Below are 25669 nucleotides of genomic sequence, written 5' to 3'. Positions count from 1 at the left end.
TAAGGTGTTCTTAAATTATTCTTAATTATCATTCACATTTTTCTGACTAAATTATTCCTCCCAACTGATATGACTAATAATTGTCTTCAGCTTTGTGGAATTGGTCCTATTAAAGCACTAAGTATATATATTACTGGTATGGACTTTATTCTGCTTGCACATTATTCATCTGATCAAGTCATGATCACTTGTACCTAAGCTACCATTAATTTACTCTGCAAAGTTCTTAATGATCAACTACTTTGTAACATTTAAAATGTTCTAAGTGCTGGAAGAACATTCATGGAGATTAATTAACTAATTATCTATCATCTAGAGTCACCTCTCCTCCCAGAGAATGCGGGTATCATATCAAACAACAGGTACACTACAGCCATCAATTCCCCTCTCATGGATGTTAGTGGCAGGGCATTCCAAGTGGTGGGCCACAGCTTTAGAATTTGCATGAGGAAAAATGCACTTTTGTTCAGACTTTTTACTAAGTGTAGGAGTGTAAAGCCCCTTGATAGTTTGCCTCTCAGATGGAAATTCCCTCGAGAGACGTGGCAAGCTGTAGAGCATGGGGGTGCAAAGTTTATACTTCCTCCTTTGGGAAAAGTTAAGTATTCTCTTGTTCTAAGTTGTATGATAGGTGCCCAGATGCTACGGTGATAGTTACCTCATTAATATGTGTAATAACACAGACCAACACAACAGTTTTCCAACACAAAAAGCCCACAGTTTAGGAAAGAGGAGATTCAGAAAGTACACAACTGCAGGTGTACAGAGATCTGGGAAAAGTGTATTTCCAGTGGAAAGTGTGTGTTTGTTTGTGGAGGTTGGACGGGGGACAGGGACAGCAGGTTGGTGTAGGAGGCCAGCAGAGGGGCTAGCAAACTGGGAGGATGTAAAAAGAGCAAAGAACGTTTGTGAGCTCTTTGGCAGATGCTTGAGCAGGTGGAATGCAGAGTGTTTACACAGTTCATATTTCAATATACTAAGAAAACAGAGTTTCAGGCTTTAGGCGGTTATTAAACTCCCCTCCCCTCCTGCCCCAACCACTTCTTTAACATCTACCTTCAGATCTTGTATGAAGCTGTTCTCTGCTGGATGGTGGTGCTGGGGCAATGCACTGTGCCACCAGCTGAGAAAACAAATTTGAGAAAGAGCGTGTGCTCAAGTTAACAAGCCTTGGGCAAGCAAACCTCTTTTCCCCCCACTCCTCTGTTCTCACCTCTTATTCCCCAAAGCCCCAGGAATAGTGCACTGTGGTAGTTGACGCTGTTAGGCAAGGAATGGAAGACTGGCTACAGAACAGGAAGTAAAGAAGGGAAGAGAGATTTACAATGGTCCATTTTTTTTACTTTTTGCATAATGAAAACCAGAGGCCTAATACAGTGACACTGTAGCAGGGGTGGAGAAGGAAAAACAAACTTCTAAGATAAAGTATATGTACGTCTGTCAGTAATGAATATACCTATGTTTATAATCTATAGACAGATTTAACTAGAATTAGTAAAGGAGACTGTTTATGAGTAAATGAAATTAAACTGAGTACAGGACAGGTAGGAACATTTCCCATAAGCAGAATTAGTGCTCAGCAAACTAGACCTGAGGAACTTTGTTTATAAAACTGCCTTGCTGATCCACAGGTGTTCTCATATCTGATCTGTGATTCATCCACTAAATTCAGGTCATGGGCATTAAAGGAAGGGACAAGCTTTAAAAAAAAAAAGACTGTTCAAGTTCTCAGTTCATTCAGGACTGCCTGAAAAAAATACCACATTAGAAGATTTGCTTTTTGGGGAGAACTTTTTTCTTTGTTGAGCAGTGATAGAAATGTATTTTGTTGCTTTCTCAAACACTAAATATGCTCATTTAGAGGCTGGGGAATGAAAACTACATCTGACACCAATACCCAACATTGATAATACAGTGCTTTGCACCTTTAAAGCAATGTTAAGGGCCAGGTTGTGCCATTAAGGGAGAGATAGGGGCTGGCACACCCAAGCGGCTTTGTCTCCCACAGCTCCTGGGCTCTGACGTCACTGCAGGATGCAGAAACACCCCTCCTTGGCTATCCAGCTCTGGAGGATATGTGAGGAAGGAGTGGGACCATAGCTTTGCCTCCGTTCTTCCCTTTTGGAAAAGTTAAGTTCTGAGTTTTATTCCTTGCTCAGCCACTGTCTCACTGTGTGATCATGGGAAAATCTTTTAACCTCTTTGCTCTTCAATTTCTTCATCTGTGAAACAGCTGAGTAATACTCCTACACCTCTAGCTGTGAAACTGAATTAACCTTTTTACATGAGATCCTTGAATGAAAGGCACTACAGAAGGACAAAAAATCACTGCCATTATTCAGGCTAGTTGCACTACAGCTCCAAAGAGGCTTCAAGTAAAGTTGTTTTGTTAGCTATATTCCACTGCTTACTTTTTAGAAATGTGCATAATCTCATCATACAGAGTATTAGGTATGTATTCCTTTAAATCTTGGCCTTTTGGCTAGGGTCAAGTGTAGTATATGGGTGTCATACCCAAGTTCACTTATTCACTGATGCTTTAAAAACTTCCGCACCCCAATCTGGGTCTATGTTGGTTATGCACTATGCATAGGTGCCGACTCCATGGGTGCTCCGGGGCTGGAGCACCCACAGGGAATATAAATAGTGGGTATGCTGCACCCACTGGCAGCCAAGCTCCTCCCCCCCCCCGCTTCCTTCTCCACCCCACCAAAGTGCGCCGCATCCCCGCTTCTCCTCCTCCCTCCCAGCGCTTCCCGCCCGCCGCCTAACAGCTTATTGGCAGCGCTTAGGACTTTCTGGGAGGGAGGAGGAGGAGTGGAGACGCAGCATGCTCAGGGGAGGAAGTGGAGAAGAGGCGGGGCAGGGACTTGGGGGGAAAAGGGTGGAATGGGGCAGGGCTTTGGGGGAAGGGCTGGAATGGGGGGGTGGTGAGGGTGGGGCAGGGGCAGGGCCAGAGGTGAGAGGGAGGGGGTTGAGCACCTACCAGGCAGAGGGGAAGTCCATGCCTATGGTACTATGTATGTATCTTGTGAACCTTGTAACTGATACTTGTAATCTCTCATAACTCAAGCCTGACCCCAGATGTACAGTATCTTCCTTGTTAACTTGTGTAAACTTGATTTTAGACATTAGCTTTAATAAAAGTTTTTAAATCAATTTACTATCGGATATATTTCATATTCATATAGATTACGGTTTGCTTGGAAGGATTAGATTTTATCAGTAAATGTCAATAAACTTTGATTTCACCAAGCACATACAAACATGTGAAAAATAGTTCCAGTGATAACCACCAAAATTTACAGATAGGCAAAGTAAGACATGCTGCTTGAGAATGTATTAGAGAATTTAAGGGTATTTACTCTATGTATTTTAACATGTGATGTTGGCAATTTGTGCTTTAAAGGTTATAAAGCTTTAACATTTTGAATCTCAACATCTACGGTCATTAAATAATTATAACCTGATACCATCCCCCATGGTTTGAGCCACCCATAATTTCACACACCTGTGAAAATTTAAAGATAGATAATGTTGATTTATTTTTAACCATTTTTTCCTATCAACATTATTTTAAAAAAATGAAGTCAGTCAAGCCTAACTGTGTTACAAACTTGTAGTTTGAAAATTGGGCCTGTGGTACATGAACACGAGTCCTTAACTCATCTGCTAAGCACCTCGAAGGAGATGCTCAGCACCCTACATGACAGACCATATTCTGTGAAAGTAGTAAACGCCCAGTATATTGACAAATTTTAGGGCAGGAGTTAAAAATCAATTCCCCTGCTCCCCCCGCAATCCAGACATTCACATCAACGTATCATTGACTCACCCAGTCTTACAACTAGCTGATTTAAAGACGGAGCATCTTGATCTGATCATTATTTCCATAGCTGCAATCTGGGTGCTCACAATTTATGAGATGTGTGGAGAGAACAGAAGTGTATTAGCTCAGAAGGATGCCTGTTTTTTGTAAACATCAAATGCAACAGCACCCTCCACTGTCCATTAAAGGGAAAAGACATTTGCTTTGATAATTTCTTCCAATAGGATGACGAAGTCCAGCCACCGGAGATCATACTAATTATAACAGATTACCCAGCTGTTTGAAGAAAATGCATTAATATAGATGAACATAAGTGAGAGATTGGAATGTGGCCATTTGAAAAATAATGATAATGGCATAAGTTTCAGCTGACTTGGAGTATAATTCAAGATGAAATTGTAATTAGTCTACTGTGTGTGTTTTATGATGATGTCATTCCAAAGAATGTAAAACTCTTTATGATTAAGATTTCCCCCCAAACTGCTATCTGAATAGCTTCTGAAAGAGCCAAGAAAATAAAAATCATATGCACTTTCTCAGACTGTATGCATCTCAGAGGTCTTAACAGTAGCTGGACTTGTTTGTTGCGACAGGAATATATATATTTGGGAATTGCAGCCCCTTTCAGATCTGAGTGATAGAATGTTATACATGACTGTTCCTATCTCCTGTGTAGCCAATTATTTTAGTTTAGTATCCATTGATTATGTGATGTTATGATTAATCAATAGGTTTTCATTATATGTTATATTCATTATATGTTAATCAGAGGTAATGTGTATAAAAGTATAAGATTGATCAGTATTTAGAGGAACTATGTAGTAGATATAAATGAGAAGAGCTGAAATGCAAGAAACTGTGAGCTGAGGCCTGCAAGACTTTAGCTTAGCTATTTTAGGCCTGGGAGACAAGAAATGATGGCGTAAGTCAGTGACCGAGAAATAACCCGAAAGAGGGGTTATGGGAAAAGAGGTACCAACTGGTAATATTGTGAAAGTATAGCTGGGAAGATTCAATTTAGATTATAAATGCTGTAACAACAAATACTGTCTCCAACATGCACCTTAATCGCAAGATAAAGCTGGTATGTTAATGGGAACCTACACAGCCTATAGAATTCGGGGTCCCTTGTGTCTCTACGGGACACAGACCAATAAGAAAGAGAGGATTGACACTTTCATATACATGTGAAGAATGTAGGTATAGACAGAATCACAGTATAAAAAGGGTGCCCAGAGCAGGAAAATTGAGCTTCCTATGGGAAACTCCAGCAGGAACCACTCCCGTATTGATGCTCAATCCATGAGAGGGCCAACAGGAGGAGGATGGGACCATGGTCAAAAAGCATATGGTGCACCTTCCAAAGGGGTGTAGCATTGGGTATATTCCCTCTGCATTCAGGGAGTTCTGGGAAGAAACAAGATCTTTGATGCATAGTTAGTCCTGAAGCTCTTCCCCCCACCCTCCACCCCCCAGCGCTTTGAGCAGTTTAGCTCAGACACAGATGCTCATAAGCAGTGGTCAGGACTGACGGGGGGATGGGGGAGAAAGCCGGTACAAATTACTGGGGCCCGGCGGTCCAGAAGAGGGCCTGGGGCCCGGCTTCCCCCCCTCTTGTCTGTTTAGCCGGTCCGCCCCTTGCTGGGGGGCCCAAAAAAGTTCCGGGCCTGGCTTCCCCAGATTCCCCCACTCTCGTTGGCTCTGTTTAGCCGGTCCGCCCTTGCTGGGGGACCCGAAAAAATGTTTTCATCAGGGCCCGAACCCGCTCTTGGCGGCCCTGGCAGTGGTGCAAATCAGGCCCAAACTGTGAATAATGTAATGCTGTCTACTGTGTACCGTATATTGCAGGCTTATTTGAGGAAACTGATGGGGTCATTCAGCTAGTGCAGGCAACAAGAGATATTACAGTTAAGACATTTGATTACCCTACTATTAGTATGCACTATAGTCAGCATGGTTCCTTATCTGGTCTCCTAATTTTGGCACAGCTTTCTACTCCCAACAAGTCCCTTATTGTACATCATTTTATGGGTCTTCTTCTGAACAAATCTCAATGTTCAAACTGGGATTCTTGACTCAGCTGCTTCTGGCCATACTTGGGAGCTTTCAATGGGATCAGCAACAACTAGACAGAGTGGGAGGATGATCTAGCCATGAGGCACATTTTGAAGGTACAAAATCCATGTCAGAACCAAACCATCTTGAGTGGTTAAAAAACCATGAAGCAGAATACATAGATTGTATCTGGCACTTGTATATTATGGTGATGCCATAAGTGCCTAAATTGATAGATAAATTGGAGACATAATATGCGGCCACCATCACTTCCTCTATTTGATAACCCAGTTGAAGTCTGGGATGAAAGCCAACGAAACGAGAGAAGGGAAATGCAAGAAGTCTCCACTGAGTTCACAATATATTGGCCTAAACAGAATAAAACCAAAGCAACATATATTAGCTTGCTAAAAAGAAGGCATTAATACATCAGTTGATCATAATACTAATCCCAGCATTGGGGACTGTGTGCTACAATAAGACGTATGCGATACGTTTTAAATGGAAAGTCTTCTCAATTTGTGCCCAATTCAAAGCTTAGCAACAACTGCACAAACCAATACCACCCCCCCCCCCATGATAAGGTGCACTGTGACGTTAGAGGAGCCTTCTTTCAGACCGCTTGTCAGGCCTTGGCACTCCTAAGGTACTTCCAAAGCAGTGAGGTGGATCAGAATGCTACCTTCAGAAATACAGTAGTTATACCAGTTTTAGATACGAGTGGAAGAAAGTTAAGGTAGAACCAGGAATTGCTAAGTAAAAGGCAGGTAAAAGTAAGAGAAACAAAAATTGTGAAAAAAAGTATAGAGGTAGGAAGGAGCTGCTTCACCTGCAAAAAAAGCCCAGAAGGTATTAAGAGCTGCCAGGGAACCATTTGCAATACGCAACAACATGTTTTATTGGCCCTAGAGAATCCAAGAACTATGCTGCATATTCCTGCGCACCATTTGCTAGCATCTTAGCTATTTACATATACACAGACATATAACACTCCTGTAACATCTCTCTCCTGATCATGAAAACTTGCACTCGGAGTCCCTTCCTTCACCAGCTCTCAGGAAATCTGTGCGCTTCTGGGTTTTCTGAAGTTACCTGACAACTCCCAAGAGTCAACAGAAAGTGCACGTCTCTCACAGTCATCTCTAGTCTCCGCTGAAGCGCTCAACCGCGTGGGGAGAGGGACTTGCCTGGGTCATCTCAAGGGTAATTTTCGCTGGCTCACAATCAGAACCAGTCCATGGCTGCTCTTAATCAGCATCATCAGCACTCTTTTTTAACATTTATTAGTGTTTTTATTTGCTTGTATTCCCTAATCCTGATTCCCAAGCCCATATGTGAAATGGTTAGATAGGCACTTCGATAAATATCAATGCTGTGGAAGAAGCAGTTTAGAGGGGTCAGTAATCTAGTATTCCAGGACCTTGTGCTTCCTACCAAGTTGACCCCTTTAATACAGAAACTGAAATTCAGTTAAAGAATGTCATGGTAGCTGAAGCTGAGTTCTAACGTAGACAGAGGGTATGAGCTTTGAAATCAGCATTTACCATGTGTTAGATTAACGGATTTTGTAGTAAAAACACAGCAGCAAACAAAATTTAAACACTGAGAGTCCTGATTACGATTGCTGGGGCCGACGTTTTTCTTGCTAGAATAAACCCTACTGAACATCCTAAGTGCAAAATATTATATTCAATCACAAGAACCAAGAAACCACAGGGACAGCAAAACCTATTTCCCCCCAGAGAGTCCAATTTTATTGAACATTACAGCTGGTGCCCAGTGTTGTGTCAATTTAGGTGACATTAGTCACCTTATTATATTAGAGAGCTCTTCAAATTCAAGGAGAAAATTCACCCAATGTGAGCATTCAACTGTAATCTGGTCACAGCATTAATTCAGTAAAGTAGCTATGGAATATCAACTAACAGAATGTAACAATATGGTAATTATGAGGCGCAGACTTTTGATGAATCACAAGGCCCTGCATTATACTGTTAAACAAGCCACATTTTTATCCTGTTATAGCCCACGTTTGTTGAATAAAAACTCACCAAAAGTCACACATGTTCATTTTCAAATATCATTTTGCAGCAGCAAATGACCAGTTTGGAATAAAGCAAAAAGGATGCATTCCAAAAAGTAAAAGTTTCCAGATGGGTCATGGGACACATCACATTTTAGGCCTCCTTTGATATTGTCTGTTTTGAATTTGGATTGTGACCCATTCTAAAATTGTACTAGGGACCAAGGGATGAGTGGGGAAATATTAGTGTGCCCTGTTTATTTGTAGTACTTTGTAAATTTTGTTTAAGCAATAAAAGTGAACAGCCACAAAATGTTGTTTATATAGCTTCTCTCCTTTATGACTTGTTTTCTGTGCACTGCATCTTTAAGTGGAGAGAAGTCCCTCTTCCCACTGCAGAAGCAGTTGCCACCTGGGGTTCAGATACAGCTTGCTTCTGAGGAAATACAGACCGAGCCTGATTTTCAGTCTGCTTGGGGCAGGAGAGAAGGGGAATTGAACCATCTAGGTACTCCTGGTATTCTGAGGCAGCCAGGACCTTCATTCTGCTTCAGTGCTGCTCTAATGTACACTTGTTTCCTGTGGCCTCTTTCGGCTCCAGGAAGCAGAGAATTGCCAGTTCCGTACACTCTGGCATGCCCCCACAACATGATCCTACTCTGGGGGCTGAGAGCTAGAGTGGAGCTCCTCTGGCAGCACTATACCAACCAGGGAACCCTGTACACAGGGGGTACTCTCATATTCCACCCACTTTATCTATGTCTGTAATGCATTTGGGAGTGAGTCTCCCAGCCGCCATACACAGAGCCACCCATGCTAGTGGGGCTCAAACTGGCACACTGAAAATAGCGCTGTAGACATCCTGGCTCAGGCTGGAGTTCAGGCTCTCAAGACATTTAACTCCTGGGCTTCAGAGCCTGAGCTGGAATAGCCACATTGCTATTTTAAGAGCACTAACTTGAGCTCTGCTAGCATGAGTCAGTCTGCCCAGGCGGGGCGACTTGCTCCCAGCTGCAGTGTAGACATACCAAGGCCTCTTTACACTGCCAAAGAAGGCATAAGAGGGCCTTATAGCATAACTGACCATCAGGCCCACAATATAATGTGTGCTGTTTCATAGAGACCGTACATTTATTCTCTCTTTTATTCTATTAATGTTTTAATATGAAATAGAGATGATTCAGAGTGGAAGCATATGGTGTTTTCTGTGTATGGAAAATTTAACACAAAGTACCAACATAAAGTACATTGGCAATATGAAAAAAAACCATGTGATTGTCTGGAAGCTAGCCATCCTCCCCTCAAAATGTTCCCAATGCCTCCCTCCCTATGTCCCCATTTTAAAACACCGATTCTATACGGATTACAATTCTTGGAAGAGGTGAGCTGCCAAAACAGAACATTCTGAGCACTAAAAACCCCAAGGGTTTGTCTGGAATGCTGCATTTCTAAAGTAGAATGATGATTCCTATCTTTCCAAAAGGGAGAAATGTTGTCAAGCCTCTCTTGTGCCCATAGAAAGATTAGCAATACTGTCACAGTAAATGACTTGGGTCCTTTTTTTGTTTTACCTCCCACCCACAACGGAACTGCAATAAATCCTAATTTGAATAGGTTTCTTGGAAACAACAAAACTTACTGCTATGTTCCATACGTTCACTTGGGGGAAAAATGTAATCTAAGAAAAGTAAAATTAGCCCCCAGGGACAATACTGGATTCATCCCATAACAAAGTAACACTAACATTTTATAAGCTAAGGGCTCATTTTTGCTCTCAGATGTACATATGTAATGTCCATGAAAGTTCATGATATCATCTTGCAAATTAATGTGCATATAAAAGAAAGAATTTGCCCTGTATCTCTGGAATAATCTAGTTTGTTTTGTGTGGATATTTGTGGCTTAATCAAAATGGAGGCCCAGCAAGGACAAAGCAAGGCAATCCATGTCCCACATGGGGCCCCATAGCCCCGTCCCCATACTGTAATTTCTGCTGCCACGCCATGGTCTTGCCAGCAGGTTCCAGAACTAACATAAAGGGACAACTCATATGTCCTGGAGTTGTAGTTTCAGGCTGTATGCAGACTAGGGTCACATAGGTGTACTTAGCTCATGTTTTCCTACATCTTTGCATCCATGAAAGCTGGAAATATCATTTTCTTTAAAATGAAGGATAATATTCTGATCTCATCCTATGACTGCAAGACCCTCAGGCGCTAGCCTAGGACATGTGCTCTAATCTAGTATTTCTCAAGCTCTTTGATACCAGGGACCCATCTACTGACTTCCTAAACTGTGCCAGGGACATCTCAGGCACTGGTACTGGGCCACAGACCAGTCATTGAGAAACACTGCTCTAATCCAAGCATGAGCCTAGACGAAAACTGCCATAGTGAATAAGCACCTACAACCCCTAGAATCCAATGATGCTTGAATGCACAATTAAGTCTGCATCTCCAAATATAATGGGCCACCTTCATTTGCTTAAAAAAGATATGTTAATTCCACAGGCCAGAGGCTCAGCTGATGAGAACTGGTGAAACTAGCCGTGCTATACGGATTTACACCCCCTGAAGAATTGGCTCCACATGTTTACGCCAGTTCTTTCCGCTTCTCCTGCTAACTTTTCTCCCTGGTGGACTGCTAAAATATGTATTGGCTGGCTGTGTGACGAGGTGGGAAGCAGCTTCAAAATGGTCTTAAAATTGGCACTAAAATGGAGCACATTTTAACATAAGGAAAAAGAAGCGGGACTAACAGTCAGAAGGCCAAATTCAGAACTTGTATAGGTGAGGGAAACTGCACTACTGTTTTAGAATTTCACCCACCTTATGATCTTGGCTCAGATTCTTTTTGATTTAGGATCTTTAACATAGAGCATAATGTTGGTTATGAAACTGTTCAGATACAACGGTATCTCAAAACAAAGCTTGTATCATATTGTAGTGATAAAAATAATCTTGCTCTAAATTACTTCACTTAGTTGACAGCTGATTTCCATTAAAGCTTTGTATGGATCATACCAGTAATCTTGATAAGCCTCTGATAAGGTGTCCAGATGTTCTAGTTTTACCAGTTTCCAATTAATGATCCTGGGGTCCTGTCAGATTAAGTTGGTGTTTGCTGCCCTGGGCCAGAGAGTGGGAAGTTCCCCACATCTGATGTCAATTCTTCAAAGAAGGACTCCCTCCTCACCATTGGATATTGAGTCCCAGTTGGAGAGACTGCAAATATGACCAGTGCAAAAATAATAATAATAATAATAATAATTAATAAAAAAAATTACAGGCAACAGCCTGGAAACAATATTCCTATGCACCTGTCCTGAGAAAGAGCTGGGGTTCTTCCTCTGAACTGCCTAGATGCATATGCACAGACACAAATCTTGAGGAAGTCCTAGTTTTTCTTTTGCACTAGCAAAGCTGGGGGGTCCAATTACCACTCACCAAGAAGAAAAACAAAACAACAATTCAATGCAGACAGGGCTTTTTCCTCACCGGCTTTTGATATTTCCAAGAGAATGTAAATGTTGTTTATCTATTTTAGCCCATTTTTAAAGTCTGTGTCAGAGAAAAGCCTAAATGATCTGTCTCTTAATAGCAGCTAAAATTAGGTCACTTTTAATCCATTTACACAGAGAAGAAAGCACAAATGATCACCTGGGGGCCAGACTATTGGAGATCCTGTGGTCCATAGCTGACTGAACAAGACCTGGGCTAGCCCAATCTTCCTCTCCAGAAAAGGAAACCTACAGCTAGATCAGATCTCCCTCTGGGGCAAAAATGAGAGGTGAGGGAAATCCACTGTTTGCCTTTCTGGTCCTCACTTTGGCAACTAATGTTCCACTTTTGCATGTTGTAAAACTAGCCCTGCCTGCCCACAGCTGTTGATGCAGAGATGCCAGAGATAGGCAATATAGGAATGAGAAAGTTTCACACTTAAAACAAAACAACCTTGCTTAAAGACACCCCCATTCCCTCCCCTCCCCTCCCCCCCAGGAAAAAGACAAACATTTATGGATCACTTCAAAATAACCATAAAGAATTGAAAACCCAAAGGGCAGGAAGAGCAAGTGACCTGTGTGGTTTGCATCCATCCGATCAGATAACATATTCACCCACAGAGCAGTATGACTTACTGAGCTTCCATTGAATAAGGCATATTCTTAAAATTATGGTCATACGGGCTCGGTTTTCCTTTTGTCTGGGGATGTCCATGTACGCCATAGGTATCAATCAGCCCCTCATGTCCCCTGCTTGAGTTCTTGCTTCCATATGCACACTGGAGAGGGATGTATGTCTTCCCCTTACAGGGAGTTCTAGTCTCCCACATGTATTTTGAGCAAAGTGTCCTCCATGGCTCCCCTAAATTGCCTGGTATTCTCAACACTGTGCCTAGTGGATAGGCGCATCACTTCAGGCATGGAGTTCAGACAGGAAAATGTTGTGATGAGCTTTGTGTAAACGAGTCTCCTCGGTAAATGGATCATCTCCATGAAAGGGATATGATCCTTCAGCTAGGATACAAAAAGCCATCTCTTTACCCTGTCTGACTACAAATATCACCACTTATTTGTACCAACCAGCCAGAAGCAGAAGTAGCTATAACACTGCCTATGAATACCTCTGGGTGGTTATGCATCCAAAGAAGTGGGCTGTAGTCCACGAAAGCTTATGCTCTAATAAATTTGTTAGTCTCTAAGGTGCCACAAGTACTCCTGTTCTTCTTTCTGGGTGGTTAAGACTCTTTAATTTAAGGGACAAGACTAGCCAGGCTCATGTTTAAAACCAGACCAAAAAGAGAATAGATTAGGCTCCTCATTTCAGGTAGGAAAAATAAAAATCTAATGACTGATATTTCTGATAGCACTTGGTTTTGGTTTGTTCTTTTAAAATCCCCTAGACTCTTCTGCAAATCCCATCCTTCCTTCCAGAGCTCCAAAGAGGGTAATGTTTCACAATCAAGGTATTTAGGACATTACCAAAGGGGTGACTAGTGCCTGGCATACAGAAACTCGATCCTGTGGTAGTGAATTTTAACAAGAGAGACTTACTGTGGTGTTTGCAATCAGACAGGTAGAAAGCAATCCTGAGATAAATTTAGCCAAAATATATCTACTGATACTGAAGTTTCAAGTTTCTATACCTATAAACAGTCATTAAAAAGGAAAAAATGAATATATTTTCTCAGAGGGGTACAGAGTAGTAAAAGAATCACCGGATACTTGATTTTCATCCATAGTCAGGAGGAGATCATTGGACTAACAGGACCAATGTGGTCTCCATACCACATACAGACTTAACAGTTAAGAGCATCTAAAGACTCTAGATATCGCCAAAGCTGCTTCATTTCCACCTGCTCAAAAGTCTTTCCCTTTGCTTGTAGGACATAAGGGAAGAGAGAGATAAGGGACAGGACAATAATTGCGGAGATTCTCAATGTCAATCAATAGAAAGTTTCCTGAGCAAGCCCCTAACGTGGGTATTGTATTTTTATTGTTACAGGTATAACCAGACACTGTGAATGACTGGAGGGCCTCAAAGAACAGACATAGTGACTTTTTCTTCTGCTTTGTAAACAATAAAATCATGGTGACATAATGGAATCACAGAAGCAGAGAAACCATGATAGATCCAGGTACAGTCTACTCAGCAGTTTGGAAACTCTTTTGCAAACTATGGGTGTCTCTTAGTTTCAGTACAAATGAAGACAGCTGATTCCACTGGAGAGAACCTTAAACAGGAGACCACAGCTGCCATGAATGTTAGCTGGATATGTGAAATCTCAGAAGAAAATGAGGAGCCCCACTTGTTAGAATTATAAACTGATAAAATTGGCCCTCAGCCTTCCAAATAATAATAATAGTAATAGTAATAAATAAAATACAGCTATATAAGGAAGAGTCAAGTTAGAAAATAAATTGACAAAAAATTCTGGATACCTCCCCCCGCCACTGAGCTGTATCAAATATATTGACATCTAAAGCAGAAGTTCTGCTATACAGAGATGCATTTTTTCACTCACTGCCCATTAGATTTTAATACGTTTTGCATATACACTTGATTTAGTTAAGGCTCCATGCCAAGTAGTTTCCATTTACTCCATAGTTGCCCAGTGCCATATTTGCCGTAGGCTTAGCTTTTTTTTTTTTTTTTTTTTTAAGAAGCAGAAAAAATTAGAGTTAATTGCTGGTAGACTGGACCCCAAGAGGCTATTGTTGGATGTGCTAGAATAGAGAAGGATTTATAAGCTGTGCTTATTTCTCCCCCCCCTTCTCAAGAGTTAAACGCTAACCTCAAATTACAGCAAGGATTCTTAAGGTTCAATAATTAAAAACAAAAGTTAGTCTCAATGGTAAGTAGTAGTGAGGTCTGCGAGATATCCTTCAAATTGAAACCGACTGTGTAACTACTAAATATTATGCATACAAATTAGTTCTATTTGATCATTGGCTCTTGCTTATCCGAGTTATGTTCTTTTCTTTTTTGTGGCTTTTACAGACATTTTGTTTAGAGCACTCACACTCAGTTTGCAGGAAAGCATTCGAGAATGGGAAGGCGGTGATGCTATATTGATATTTCAGCTTATGTACAATAGCATAACATCAACTTCTGTGATCAGATGTGTTATTTGTATTGCAATAGTGCCTATGAGCCGGAGTCATGGACTAGGACCCTACTGTTCCGGGTGCTGTACAGACACAGAACTGATGCTTTCTTCTGACAATGTCAACTAGACATAAATAACTTATGACAAAACAAAAAACAACAACATCTATAAAATGCATACAACACATTAAGGAAAGCAATAAAGTGTTGCAGTTACAAGTGATGAACCTCAAAAATTCATTACTTCAGTGTTGGATAAACATTAAAAGGCTAGAATACCGAGCCAAAGCTTATTTGAATGATCCAGCTCTTTTTGATCCAGAAACCAGGCTCTACATCAAGTCAGAGTAGGCTTTCAGGCAAGATTTCTGACACCAATTAGGTGAGAAACATAGGAAGATTTTGCCAGTCTTATCAGATGACATGATTTGTGTTTTTAAAAAAGTGTTAAAAGGCACCTCGAGCCTGGGATAGGCTCTTTTTATACTGCCTTATAAATCAATATTCGGAAGTAAAAAGAATAGTTGCTCTCATGGCATGTTGGTACCGCTACCTCTGACCCTTCATGGAACTAGGCAGTGGAGAGGCACAAGAAAATGAAACAAAAGTCAAACAGACTTTTCTGAACCTCAAAAGAGTTTCAGTTTGGATTCGAGTCAATTTATGAGTTAAGGTTCTTGTTGATTTTTATTTTATCTGAACCCATTTCTAGTGCCTACAGTCTGCAATGTGGTGCAGTACACATATTATGATAGTCAAAGTCTTGGCAGAGATTTTTCACCTCTGGAGACCTGAGTTCAAATCCTGGCTTTGGTCAAGAGGAAAAATGAGAGGGGTGGTCTAGACCTACTCCCTAGTGGGAATCTGTCTGCATCACAAAAAATTACCACACAGTTTGGCATATTTGGAAGTTAGTGCTTAGGAGAGTCTCAGAGCTGGAATAACAGGGTTGTTGCAGGTCAGGACTGAGTTGCATTAGCAGAGTTGTGTGTGGGAGGCTGGCACAGTCCTTGCTGATGCTGTCTGGCTTCAGCCAGTGCAGATTCCTTCATTTTCATTAGTATTACTTTCAAGCAAAAGATTCCAATATAAAGATAGTGTCTTGGCAACACGCTACAAAATGTCCAAGATCTTTTTAAGATAGAGAGGGAACGATGAACATGGGGTTCCTCCTCTGTTATAAAGTGAGGTGGATAGTAGCCTTTGGACAGTGAAAACCTGCATTAATAAATAGTTGTGAGAAATCACATTTATTTCCAAGTGATCTTTTCCAGGGAAACACACACTTAACAATTCCTTGTCTATTAAAGATAATAGAACACCGCTGATTTGAAAGGCCAACAGTAGTAGACTAATAAAAGCCCCAAACATAGTTCCTGCAGAGGCACATGCTCTACTGTTGAGATTGTGAGAACCCAGCTAAATAACAGGGAGGAATAAGGGGTGGAGGTGTTTTCATTTGTGTGACTTCCCACCATATCAGGTACTGGCTCTTTTTCTTAAAAAAGAATGGCTTTCTTCAGTCTGCCTTTCTATCAGAAGAGACCTGTTAGCTGGCATGAACTATGGGGACTCAGACTTAGCATACTCCAGCACTATAGACTTAAGAAAAATTTCCTATTCAGCAACTTTGACTCGATCACAAATGTCTCCACAGAGTGGGTCATAAGGCAAAGCGCATAGCATGTAATATTTGTACTGCTGTCTAACCCTAGAGGGGAATTGGTGGGGGAGAAGAACCAAAGAAGTAGAACTAGTTAAGAAAACTTGAAGTACCTCCAACCCTGGGGCTCCTCAATAAAAAAGGGAACATTGATTCGGAGGATGAGAGATCCATCTAACACCCAGACAGGTTCTTACTCCACTTATATACCTACTACAATGCTTACCCATTGTAAGAATGTACCTTACAGAACTTTGTTCTCTTTCTCTTTTTCATAGGCTCTTAGGCACAGATGCTTACCTGGATAAATACAAAGCAGCTAGTAAAACAACCCAACTATAAAACAAATGCACCAGTATACCTTGAGAAAAACATCTGTGAACCTAACATCCCTCTCACAATCCCCTTTTCCACTTGCTCTTGTGCTGTGCACATTTGTAATGTGTGTGTGTGTGGTGTTGTACTAGTTTGTAACTAGAGACTGGGTTTTAATTTGGGCCTAACTCATATTCAAATATTGCAGCTCAGTTCCATTTCTGTCTGCAGTGGGTCCATGTGGTACATGCATTACCTACACTGTTTGAATCAGATGTTATATTTACCCTTTTATCTGGCTTTTGAGTTTAAATTTATAGTTTAGCTCTGCTTACCCACTTTCCAATGTCATCAGTTTCTAGTCTCTCATTTTCCAGTCTTGGAATGTTGAGTTGGGATCGTCTGGCTAGGAGGTTGATGTACTCTTGGACTGAGTGCACAGGGATATCGTCATTGTTTCCCTTCCACTTCCAAATATGGGGTGAAATCTTGCCCCACTGAAGTCAGTGAGAGTTTTGCCATTGATTTCAGTGGAGCCAGGACATCACACTTAATTTTCAGGCCTGGACCACCACATCATACAGAGAATTTAACTTATGTTTCCATGAAATATACCGATCATAAAGGGAAATTCTTTGCCCCATGGAAAGCCATTCTCTTTTCAATATGCAGATATACAAAGTTTATCAGACTGCATTTATCTCTCCCCCCTGCCGCCTCAAAAATTTCAGCTGACATATAGACTCTATTATAGATTTAAAGCTTGAGAATGAGCAGCAACCTTCCTAGACTCTGTAGCACTTCAAGGATTACACATGACTTTTCTCCTTTCTACATAAAAAAAGAACAGATCATACTAATTCTTAATGCAGAACTAAAAGTAACAGCTCTAATACAGGCTGTGAGTTAAAATAATCATTTTAATTAGAATGATCCTACTAGAAAAGGGACTGGAAGGGGAAACCATTTAAGCCAATATTTTAGTGATTAGGACAAGTACATTGCATTGAAAATGTTTGCTCAGACAGGAAGGGATTAAGAGACTGACCAATTTGAATGGAGAGTCATCAGGCATGTGTGAGCTTCACCAATGCCCTGGGATTACCATTGCTTCTGGTTTGTTAAAAGTAATGCTAAATGCTGAGAATTAACCAAAGACTTTAATTAATACAATTAAAAGTGGTATTGACCTCCTAGAAACCGAAAGAAAAGACCACCTACCATGCTACCATCCTCCACCTACATCCACCTACAATGCTAACTTCTCAAGTAGTATTATTCTTTCAAGGTGGTAGGGTAAGTTCTTTTTGGACAGAGATTCTACTGCCAACATGAACAGAAGCAAAGAAAGGTAAAGTTCTATTGGGTAGTTCTCTCTTTCTTCAACCAAAACCTGTTTCTTCACCAAGAACAATCGCTTTTGTAAATAGGGAATTTTCTCTCTCACTTCATTTTCATTTGGTATCATATTGGCCTACCGATTTTCTAAGCCACTCAACATTGTCAAAAAAAACCAACAACAAAAAACTGTTTACGATACATGCAAAGAGACCACCAAGCTTGGAGAGTCTGTACACACAGATTCCATAATGCTTAAGAAGCACATGACATGATTCACAGAGTGATGGCCTGCAACAAATTCAAGTGCAGAAAAGTGCCCAGGACGTCAGCCTGGAGCTTTTTGTCTATATTTAATGATGACAGCAAGGTACATGCTGTAACATTCCAGGTTTTCTTTGTGTTCTCAGATCACTGATATACATGTTGTATTAGACAACAGCGAGAATAGAGAATTAAGTCTGAAGATCATTAAGACTACTTCTCCCAAATTGATCATTTTCTGGTGCGATTTCTGATATGTGAAATAGAGACTTTTTTTTTTAATATGGGCCATTATATACTCTCTCCTTTCCTGGGTCTTTATTGCCAAAACAACAGCTGGTATGATTTGTCCCCTGGCAAAAAATCTTTAGGAATATGCCATTTTTGATGCCTTGTGAATGCAGTCAATACTTGCTTAGGTCAAACTGGAGTTTCAGATCTGACTGTGCAGATGAATCTTACGTAATGGATGGATGGTTCATTAGTATGTGGCATTGGATGGTATAGTGAAGTATGAGGCTCATATGGGAAATTTAGAAGAAGAGGTAAATATAATGTCTCAGAGGCATACATGAAAGGATGTTTGGGAACTAGCACAGGGTGGACTAGAGGCAAAGGTTCTACAAACAATTTGACTTTCATGTGTTTAGGGATGGGTTTTTTTTTCAAATAACTCCAGGAACATTAATTCTGAACCCACCTCCCACACCAACTTTGGAGAAGTTTGGATCCTAGTTTGAACGTCATAGCTCAAGCTTTTCTAAAACTTCTTTTATAATGGACCAGGACCCCATATCCTACCAACTCCCAGTTGTGAAAAAGTTTGGGATTCAATTTTAGATCCAACCTCCACACTTTAGACACTATTCTAACAACACTGCATTTTATTTCTTAATGATGCTGAGACAGGCTGGCTGGACCAGAAAAGGATCCTGCCCAGATAGGTGGAGTTTAAACACCTTTATGTGTGTTTTATTGTAAAACCCAAGAGTAAAGAAAGGCATGCCTCTAATGGTCAAAAACAAATGTTCTCCGGCAACCCCTGTTGCATGTTTACATTACAGAGGCTATGTCTACACTGCACACCTTTTAGCAACACAGCTGTGCCGCTAAAAGGTGCGCAGTGTAGCCACTGTGTCGGCAGGAGAGAGCTCTCCCGTTGACAAAATAAATCCACCCCCAAAGAGAGGTAGTAGCTTTGTCGGCAGGAGAGCTCTCCTGCCTACAAAGCGCTGTCCACACTGGCGCTTTTTGTCAGTAAAACTTTTGTCATTCGGGGTGCGTGTATGTTTTTTTTCCACATCATCCCTGAATGGCAAAAGTTTTACCGACAAAAGTGCAGTGTAGAAAAAGCCTGAGACTATACCAACATACCTATGTCAACATAGTGAGGTTGGCATAACCCCATAGTGCAGATAAAGTCTACACTCATGGAAGGGGTTTCTCCATTGCTGTAGGAACACCACTTCCCCAAGGACAGTAGCTATGTCGACAGAAACAAGCATTCTTCCATCAAAACAGCTGCATCAACACTTAAAAATTTAGCTAAGATATGAACAGTAACATAATTGCCCCATGGCTTGCTTCTCATCACCACTCATTTCATTTCCCTAGAGACACCCTTCTTCCCTGATTTACTGCCCAACTCAGTCTTCAGTTCTCCACAGCACGTCCCTTTTATAGTATGCTGGTGGAAAGCAATTCCCCACAGCTGTCTCAAACTTGGGCAAATCCCCATTTTCAGGACCGCTGACTCTAGCTGGAAGGATTGTATTAACTCCTTCCCTGCCAACCTCTGAACTGGATCAGTAAACCCCATTGCAGGTGGTGTTTCTGCAGCAGTATTCCAGGCATTTCACAAGAAAAAACAATGCAGCTAAAACAACCTGCCACAATAAATACAGAATATTAAGACACATCAGGATGTTCTACAAGAATTAGAAAAGTCTCAATGCCCTCTATTAAAGGCTAATTCTGTAGCATTTATTGTGATTATTGTCGTTGAACACGTATATTGCAGTAGCACTTAGAGAATGCAACCAGGTTGGCTTTCATTGTTAAAAGGCATGTTCAAAAATGTAGTACATAACTCCTGTCTCAAAGACATGGTGAATCGGCTGTATCATCCGAAGGGACAGTACATGTGCTCACTCTCTCTGCACCATTCCAACGTGGGCCAGATTGTAAGTGACATAGCCTAGCTCACTATGAAGGGAGAATTTCAGTCTGTCCTGTGAGCTTTGATTTGGTTCCAGAGAAGTTGAGTGAAGTTATCATCATTGACAGCATTTACTGAAAGTGCAGTATGACAAGAATATCTTTACAACGTCAAATCACTGGGGTTTCCTTAACAGGCTAGACTCTCACAAATTGGTAATTAAACATTGGGTTAAGGAGACCTGGCAGAAATAATTAACTTAAGTGTTCAAAAAGCTTTGGATAAGCTTCCTCTCCCAGGGCCATAAAGCCCCTGATTGCTCAGGGAGAGACATTGGGACAGGAGCAGCAGGCCAGCACTGAGTCTGGGATCATGATGAATAGACAACATATGCAATTCAGTGGCACAGTAAGTCATCCTATGAAATATAATGGCTGCATTTAGGAAAGTACTAGCCACTTTTATGACCATTTGGAATACCAGTATGCATGCTGAGATGATGATAGATGTGGTAAAACCTCATTCCTCAAGAAGCAAGCTAGTCTCCTGTGGGTCTCAGAAAAGTGTCTTTCCCTCTTGTATACAGGGCTGCACAACTGGCATGGTATTTTTTTTTAATCTGTATTTTGTCCTCCCATGAAGTCAGGTAATTGTCCACTTCCAGAGGCTGGGTATAGCATTATAGATGGACTTGTCTGATCTGATATGCTATCCTCCGAGTTCCCATTAGCGCCTCACTTCCATGAGGAACAGCACCCACAGAATGTTCTAATATCCAATCAACTTATTATCTCAAACCAGTTGCTACCCAGTTCTTAATCATTACTCCCTGGCTATTTGTTCAGTGGTGTATCAAGCATAAAACAAATCTTCTCCTGATTCTTCATGTCAACAAATGAACTAAAGGCTATAAACTGTCTTCTCCCTAATCTACTATTTCAGCATATTAGCTAATATAAACCCATTTCAGTGACCCATGTAATAGTCATGCTGATGTTTTATGGTTGGTTTCCCCATCACAGATGAAGATGATTAAAAACTACAAAGGACCTTTTTATACAGGTCTATTAATAGTTGGGATTTTTAAAAAAAAATTTTTTTAGGATAACTTATTTTGAGCTTCAAGTGCCGAGTGCATAACAGCGGCTGGCGTCAGAAGTCACTGTAATATACATTCCAGTTTCCCCTCAGCCAGCCACAGAAAGAAAATTGATGGCCTGTTCTCCAGGGCTCATGTATTCCTCCTCGGCTGCTGTCTCCCACACTGCTGTTGTACTACCCTGTTTTCACTGGAAAAGAATGCACGACATTCAAGCTATTCCAAGCACCATCCTTGATGTCTGGACTTCATGGGAATGTTTCACACCGCAGTTATTACTAACTGTTAACTTTCATACCTCGGACTGTTTTTCTTGGCAGCTTCTTCTATTTTGCTAGTTGGACAGACGCAGGTCAAGGCAGTCTTTGCTGCAAACATGAGACGCGTCACCATCTATCATGCCGTCGCCAGCAGGAAGACCCGGCTGATGGCACCACGCTGTGTGAAAAGACTAAAAAGCCCATCTCCTCTCTGATCTCCAGAGGAGACTCAGGCAGCTTTAACCAGTCTCTGGGATCATCTTGGAAGTCTAGGATCTCAATGAAGATAACAGGCATTCAGTCAACCATGTGTGTTGGTGGAGGGGGGAGTGAGGAGACATTGGCTGGATCTGAAGAAACTCTAGCCCCCTCTGTTCTGCTGTCCCATCTTATGGAAAAGCTTTTCAAATGGTTCACAATACGAGGAATGACTGTGTGGGAGGCTATATTTCTTCCCCACTTGTACATCTGTTGTGCCACCAGCAATGTGTTCTATCAGGAAGTAATGAGCATAAGCTTGGGTTAACCATACTGACAATTTGCAGTAGGAGCCCAGGGCCTATTTCTATTTAACTGAATGGTAAAAATCCCCTTGACTTCAGTGGGAAGATGTGGTCTCTCCATTGTTAGATAAATCTAGCAGATAGGGCTCGCCGAAGATTAAATTTATTGTTTATTTAAAGGTTTTCTATTCTGTTCATTTCCATGCTCTCTGAATGCCTTAATTAATTAATTAACTCTCACAAATCTCCTGTGGAGGTCAGCAAGCCATATTAGCTCCATTTTACTGACTGTGACTTCAGGCACAGAAGGATTAGTGACTTGTTGAAAGCCACACTGGAAGTATCTGGCAGAGTCGGAAACAGAACCCATTATCTCCAGAATCTCTGTTCAAGTCCTTAACCAACAGACCATCCTCCCTCTCATAATTGTCTGTGTTGGGAAGAGAATTAGAGCAATTCTGACCCCACTGAGCCAATAAATTAAATTACTATGACACGCAAAACCAGTGCTTGACACTGGCATACTTTTCTGCTTGTGATTGTCTTACTAGTGATCACTATGGGTATATGTGCATTGCAAAAAAAAAAAAAAAAAAAACACCCACAGCAGTGAGTCTCAGAGCCCGAGTCAACAGATTCAGGCTTGTGGGGCTCATCCTACCGGGCTCAAGATAGCCATGTAGACATTCCCCACTCGGGCTGGAGGGTGCTTTGGAACCTACTGAGGGGGAGGGGCTCAGAATCTGAGTCCAAGTGAGAACACCTACACTATTATTTTTAGTGCTGTAGCACAAACCTGAGTAAATTGACCTGGGCTCTGAGACTTGCTGCTGTGGGTGTTTTTTTTTTTTTTTTTTTGGCAGAATAGACAAGTTATTTCAAGCCCAGTACATAATTTGACTAGGATAATAAGAGGTTTGGCTATTTCTCTAGACCTATAAATGAGATGGTGGCCTCTGAATCTGGTGGCTAATGAGCATTGGCCCTTCATTATAAAAATATTGCAATCTGTTTAGCAGAGGCCCAAGACTGGAACAGCAAAGGATGATGTGAATCAGGGATGGATGGTCAGGGCTGACTGGGAAAAGCTTGCATGCAGTCTGCTTAACTATACTTGGGTCTAACTAGTGATATTTCTTCGCAAGTTGGATCCTAAGTTCACAGAGAGGGAGACAAAAAATGATCTTGTAAGAACTAATAAAGTGAACCACAAGAATATGGAAAGCCTGTGAGAGAAATCCTTTTCCACTAATTCATGCAACTTAACTCATTTGACAGCATGATGGACTGTCATTTTAACTTGGAATCTAGCTTTTGTTGGTTTGTCACACACATGCGCACACTTAGCATTCTTTAAAACACTGCCTTTTGCGTAACCCATAAGAAAGTAAGTAAAGAACCTAGTGCAATTGTAAACTCTTAAACAGACGCTATCAAGTATCATTGTGTAAGATTACCAAAGCATGAAACCAAGCAAAGAGAACCAATATGCTATACATTTAAACCAATGATACAGAAGACAGAACTCATCTTTCTTGACTCCCGTTGTTTAAGTGCTGGAGCTTTGGGAATTCTCGTCATGAGATATAGCAGAAATGCACCAATTAAAATTGTTCCATCATTCAAATGCAGTGGATAGAAGGCATGGTGGGAGAGAAAGAACAGAATGATTCATTATTATGAGCAAGAGAAACAACACTACTTAATCAGGGTGATCTATCTAACTTTTGCAGAGAGAAGCATGCACGGCTGTCTGTTCTCTTCTGACAGAAAAAACAAATTCCTTGGGAAAAATAACAGTGCTGATCGAATGACTAATAGGTTGCAGTGGTAAAAAGGGGTAACTCCAGCTTTTCTGTTTTCCCCCCTGTAGAGGTCCTCACAAGATACTATACAGTGGTTATGTGGAGACAAACAGGCAATGTGTCTTTGGGAAGGCAAGGTTTTATGCCCAGAGTCATAAGACCATATTGAACTTCAAGGGCTTGATTCTTTGGTCCATCATGTTTGCTTTGCACCTATGACAGATGTCCCGAGCTCATGTGAGGGGGAGGAATGGGCATTCCAGGGGAGAGAGGAGGCACAGTGGAGCAGAGTTCCATTACACATGAAGCTATGCTGGCTTTAGCACTGAAAATGAGTTGGTGACAGTGGTAGAAGTTAGAACGATTCTCCTACTGCTCTAACTTCAATGAGGGCCAGGTAGACAAGGATCAGGGAGCTGAAACTACATTCAAGAGCAGCTCAGAAGTAGTGGAGAATCAGGGCCCAAAATAGGTAGTTTTAGGTTTAGTCCCTTTTGCTTCAGTTTCTCGTTATAAATGCTAGTTCTTAAAGGAAAGACCTTGTTGACTGTGACTGTCAGGCTTTACTGCCAAGTCATCCCATCAGGTTATGCAGTTTATAGCAAAATAAATAATGAAAAGAAAACAAACCTTTGAACTGCTTCAGAGTTCAAGATGATTTGAAAGTGAAGAGTTTGATAACATAGGGTCAAATCCTGCCCCTGTAGTACCCACTGTTCTGAGCCCACTCAGAGCTGTACTGTCCTATGAGACTCTGTACTGTGGCTAGCCTGTGCCCAGGCCAATGCATCCAGAGCATCCTCTCACACACATGGACAGTAAGCGCCGCATAAAGCTTCCAGGATCACCCACTCCCCCCTCCTAGACACAGACAGAGCTATCTTCTGTTGTGGATTGCATCAAGTAATCCCGGCCAAAACTACACCTTGGCTGGGGTGCACGGTATTCACTCTGGCTGATACAGGGGAAGCTTAAAGTAGAAAAAGCATGACCATAGTCTGGAATGGCAGGTCTGAAGCCATTTGCAGGGGGAAGAGGTTGGTCAAAGAGCCTTCCCCTTTCTGCACACGCACGACCTCCCACTTTCTACTAAAAGGTGTATTTTGTTGGGTTACTTCCAGCACAGGACACGTTGCTCTAGATTCCAATTTTCTGCCTACATGTCATTTTCAGAGGTTATGGCTGTTCCAGGGCTAGAGTAATCTGACAGCTGTTCTTGGGCCTAGAAGACGACCAGGATCTATAGATGGTCCATCAGAGGAGTGGAAATTTGATCTACAAGATCTCCCTGTCCCTTCTTCCCATAATAAAAAGAACCAAAACAAAACTATGTGGGTCTAGACAGGAGATTAGGCATCAAAGCAAGAGTGTGCCTACCTCCATACTTAAATCAGCCAACCTCAGGATCAAACGAGCCAGCCTGAAGCTGGCCTCCGAAAGGGTTTCCATGCCACTTAGAAAGGACCTAGGATTTGCCCCATAAATAGCAGTCACACTTAGAGATTGGACTATACCCAGTCTACAACCTTGTTACATGCCCAAAGTTAGGAGTCTATATCAATAGTTCGGCACTTCGATAAGAAGCCTGATATTCCTTGGGGCTGAGCACCTGCATGTACGTAAGTGGGAGTTTTGGATGCTCAGCATCTATGGCAATCAGGCCTCTTATTAAGGTACCTAATTATAGATTGAGATGTACCAAGTTTGAAAATTTTGGCTTATATGATTCTACATTTAGATATTTGTTGG

The sequence above is a fragment of the Chrysemys picta genome, chromosome 2 (assembly GCF_011386835.1).
Source record: "Chrysemys picta bellii isolate R12L10 chromosome 2, ASM1138683v2, whole genome shotgun sequence".
Lineage (NCBI taxonomy): Eukaryota > Metazoa > Chordata > Testudines > Emydidae > Chrysemys > Chrysemys picta.
Note: the sequence above shows the minus strand (reverse complement) of the source record.